This window comes from Oratosquilla oratoria, unplaced genomic scaffold (genome assembly GCF_046742065.1).
Source record: "Oratosquilla oratoria isolate Oo_2021 unplaced genomic scaffold, ASM4674206v1 SCAFFOLD94, whole genome shotgun sequence".
In the NCBI taxonomy this organism is placed as follows: domain Eukaryota; kingdom Metazoa; phylum Arthropoda; class Malacostraca; order Stomatopoda; family Squillidae; genus Oratosquilla; species Oratosquilla oratoria.
Window position 1 is genome coordinate 16,566 of NW_027467758.1, and position 5,935 is coordinate 22,500.

Sequence of the window (5,935 nt, forward strand, 5' to 3'; positions counted from 1 at the left end):
ATCATATATATATATACTTATATCTAAATATCATAAATATATAAATACACACACACATATATATATATATATATATAAATATATATCATACATATATATCTATATATACATGTATATATATATGTATATATATATACACATATACATATATATATATATTTATATATATATATATACATATACATAAATCTACGCATACAGACACACACACACACACACACACACACACACACACACACACACACACACACACACACACACACACACGCATATATATATATATATATATATATATATATATATATATATATACATATATATATACATATACATATATATATATGATGAATGGTATATTCCTCCACCCAGTCTCTCATATATACATATATATGTATATATATATACATATGTATATATATATATATATATATATATATATATATATATATATTATGGGAAAGGTGGAGGGGGAAACACAGGTCTTTATCTGATTATCGAGTTTATTCCTGACCGGTTTCGCTTACAATAGCTTCTTCAGAGGAGTGTTACTCTGGGTCGAAGTTGGCGGTGTATATAGTGAGTCAGGCCCACGTTCCCTCCTTGTGGAGTGGTTGGTGGCTGGTTCCAGTACATGTCAAACAGCACCGGTACAATATGATACAATAATAGTAATATAATAGTAATACAACACAACACGATCTATGATACAATATACAATATAAATTATAATATATAATATAATATACCAAATCATATCATGGTATATCACATTATAATACAACATAATAATTAGCATCGATACATAATCAATAAGAATAAATATGAAAATAAATGTCATCGTGATATTTTGTCACCGTGTTATGTCTGAGTTGTCCTGGGCGTCTTTCATTCCGTCCACTCCATTTCTCCCATCTCCCGGCCCGTGCTGTGTCCGGCAGTCATGTGTGATGTTTCAACTGTTCCAGTATGACACCTCAAACAGCATCGGTATAACATATGATAATAATAATAATAGTACTAATAATAATAATAATAATAATAATAATAATAATAATAATAATAATAATGATAATAATAATAATAATAATAATAATAATAATAATAATAATACTGTAAAAATAATAACATACAATATAATATATAATAATGCAATATAATTATATTACAGTATAATAACATAACATAATACTAATAATTAGTATCGATACAGAATGCATAATAAAATAATGAGAATAAAACATGATTTTTGATCAACGAAATGTCACCGTGATGTTTTGTCCTTGTATATAATCCCCGCGTTACGTCGGAGCTGTCCTGGGGCGTCTTTCTATATTTGCATATTTCGCCGTGTATTCTGTCCACTTAATACTTCCTACTTTTTGGTTTATGTTGGGTTTAGTGGCTATGTGTAATGCTTCAACCGTTTTTCTTCTTCTCTTTGTTAATCCTTTTTCCATCACTTCTGATTGTAGCCAATCGGGCATATGACCTTCTTGTTCTATATGACCCACCATCGCGTTGGAAAGCCTGTGGTATTTTAAGTCTGCTTTGTGCTCTTTTATTCTGGTCATAAGCCCTCTGTGGGTCTCGCCATAGTAAGATTTATCACATTTGCTGCATGGTATCCTATATACAACACTTAGGTCGTTAATTGTTTGTGTAGTTGTTGTTGTTACTAGATTTTTAAGTTTCTTTCCTGCCTCGCTGATTATTTCTAGACCTAATGGTCGTATTGCATCCCCCAGTGTTTGTGAAAAATCGGAGCCTGGTACGAGAAGGTATCTAGTTTCTTTCTTGACCACTTTCTCTTTTCGTTGCCTGATACTTTTTGCTTTTCTCAAAGATGTGGATATTAGCGCCTCTGGATATTGTAGCGCTCTGAAGGTATTCGTAATATGTAGAATTTCAGCGAGGCAGGAAAGAAACTTAAAAATCTAGTAACAACAACAACTACACAAACAATTAACGACCTAAGTGTTGTATATAGGATACCATGCAGCAAATGTGATAAATCTTACTATGGCGAGACCCACAGAGGGCTTATGACCAGAATAAAAGAGCACAAAGCAGACTTAAAATACCACAGGCTTTCCAACGCGATGGTGGGTCATATAGAACAAGAAGGTCATATGCCCGATTGGCTACAATCAGAAGTGATGGAAAAAGGATTAACAAAGAGAAGAAGAAAAACGGTTGAAGCATTACACATAGCCACTAAACCCAACATAAACCAAAAAGTAGGAAGTATTAAGTGGACAGAATACACGGCGAAATATGCAAATATAGAAAGACGCCCCAGGACAGCTCCGACGTAACGCGGGGATTATATACAAGGACAAAACATCACGGTGACATTTCGTTGATCAAAAATCATGTTTTATTCTCATTATTTTATTATGCATTCTGTATCGATACTAATTATTAGTATTATGTTATGTTATTATACTGTAATATAATTATATTGCATTATTATATATTATATTGTATGTTATTATTTTTACAGTATTATTATTATTATTATTATTATTATTATTATTATTATCATTATTATTATTATTATTATTATTATTATTATTATTATTATTATTATTATTATTATTATTATTAGTACTATTATTATTATTATCATATGTTATACCGATGCTGTTTGAGGTGTCATACTGGAACAGTTGAAACATCACACATGACTGCCGGACACAGCACGGGCCGGGAGATGGGAGAAATGGAGTGGACGGAATGAAAGACGCCCAGGACAACTCAGACATAACACGGTGACAAAATATCACGATGACATTTATTTTCATATTTATTCTTATTGATTATGTATCGATGCTAATTATTATGTTGTATTATAATGTGATATACCATGATATGATTTGGTATATTATATTATATATTATAATTTATATTGTATATTGTATCATAGATCGTGTTGTGTTGTATTACTATTATATTACTATTATTGTATCATATTGTACCGGTGCTGTTTGACATGTACTGGAACCAGCCACCAACCACTCCACAAGGAGGGAACGTGGGCCTGACTCACTATATACACCGCCAACTTCGACCCAGAGTAACACTCCTCTGAAGAAGCTATTGTAAGCGAAACCGGTCAGGAATAAACTCGATAATCAGATAAAGACCCGTGTTTCCCCCTCCACCTTTCCCATAATTTGTCCCAATGTCTCTACATATATATATATATATATATATATATATATATATATATATATATATATATGTATATTTATATCTATATATCATATATATATACTTAAATCTAAATATCATATATATATATATATATATTTATAGATATATATATATATATATATATATATATATATATATATATATATATACACTATATCTCTATATATTTTTCTATATATATATATATATATATATATATATATATATATATATACACATATATATACATATACATATATATAAATGCATAAATATAAGCATACAGACACACACACACACACACACACGCATATATGTGTATATATATATATATATATATATATATATATATACATGTATATGTCTATGCATATATAGATATACATATATATGCATATATATATATTTACATGTAGATGTACATACACACACACACACACACACATATATATATATATATATATATATATATATATATATATATATATATATATATATACATACATATACCAAGGCTTTTTCCCCCTTCAAGGGAGGTAGCCAAAAAGGGAAAGGCATAAAAACACTCCCACCCATTTCATCCCTACATACACTCCACACCCCTCCCACCCTCCCTCTCATCTGAGCACCTCCTGGATGACGGGTCATCCCTGCACCTTGCCCACCGCCCTGGGTCAGAAGCAGTGTCGCAAGACACAGCACATCCACAGCAAGGCCGCTTCATTTAATCGGCGACCCCCCCTCTCCGTCCCCCCTTGCATATAAGGAGAGGACGGGGAGAAATCCCTTCGGGCTGCGTCAAAATTTACCCACACATACTACACCACCCCCCACCCCCCGCCCATTCCTCCTCATGCAATCACATATCATCCATATACAACCATTCTCCACTCACCTCTGTCTTCCGTCCTCTCCTTTCCTTCCTCAACAGACATTCCCCTCTTCCCCAAAGCCCCCTTCACCCCATTCATCCACCTCATCCTAGGACGTCCCCTCATGTTCACTCCCTCCATATCTGCCTTCCATACCTCTTTTACTAGTCTTTCTTCACTCATTCTTTCCATGTGTCCAAACCATCCTAATATTCTTTCATCAACCCTATCTCCCAGCTCCTTTTTCACCCTTGTTCTCCTCCTCACCTCCTCATTTCTCACTCTATCCAGCCTAGTAACCCCCACCATACTTCTCAGACACCTCATCTCAAACACATTCAAACTCCTTCTCTCTTCTTCTCTTATGTTCCACGTTTCTGCCCCATATATATATATATATATATATATATATACATATATATATATATATATATATATATATACATACATACATATATATATATATATATATATATATATATATATGAATACATATATGTATGTATATATATATATATATATATATATATATATATATGTGTGTGTGTATATACATATATATACACGAGTATAAATATATATATATATATATATATATATATGTATGTATATATATATTATATATATATATATATACATATATATATATATACATTGTCTTACATATACATATATATTGTCTGAACTTTCACACCTTAGTAGGGGTTGATTAACATTGATTAATGCAATTATATATATTTAATCTACCACGGCAGGTTCACCGGCCTTCGAGGGTTCTGTATAGTTTACTTGTATATGTGCGGGAACTTCCTTCTGTACATCAATATCGGTGGAGCAATAGCCTAATCAAACAATTTCAAAAGAGAATTTTAACTATATTTAAATTTGTCACTCACTTTAATTATACCAGAAATTTTATACACACCCACACAAACACACACCCACACTACTAATTAATCTTGTAACGAGTTGGAATTATGATGTCACTTGACTACTCAGGACATGAGAATCTCACCAGTGGGGCGACAGTATCTTATTTCTTTACTGCGTCTTCAACAAGGCAATTGACACGAAATCATCAACAAGAGGAAACATTCAGAAGACCAGGAGGGGCACAGGAAGAGGAGCCGGGTCGACATCAAGTTTAAGAGGAAGGACACTTACCTAATTGAATTCAGCAAAGTCAAGGCCGAGTTCGAGAAGAACATAGACAAGGCCAACCAGAGGAAAGACATGCAATTCTACGTACTCCACAGAGTGATGGCGAAAAGATTCACAGAGCACATCAAGGATCTTTCCAAAAACTGATAGTGAAGAAGCAACAAAAGGCTACTTGAAAGTACGCCTTCTTCTAATGAAAACGATATCGACAAATCTCCGGTTCCCTCTTGATGCTCGATACAACATCGGTGCGTGTGTCCTCTTGCTACATTCCGCGTAAACGATAAATAATTTCGTTTTAATAATCATCATCAACGGTAATAAAATATCTGGTTTTAAGTTAATAGTAATTCAAAAATCATTAAGCATACTTGGTTGAGTTTCAGTGTTCATCACTAATTTCGTCTCGATGATCATTATCAACTATTATAAAATCTCTTGTTTTGATTTAATAGTAATCCAAAAATCATACTTGGTCATGTCTCATTGTTAATCACTAATTTAGCCTCACTATTTATTACCAACGATAATAAAATCTCTTCTCCAACAGAAGCTCATAAATGCTTTCAGAACTGTACACATGTTCTTTGGGGTAAAAGATTCGGCAACACTTCTCTTTGGCGCAAAAAAAAACTTGTGTATTTAGTAAATTACTTTTACCTTAATTAGTTATGTTGCATGTATGTTGCACTGCATTAATTTTAATC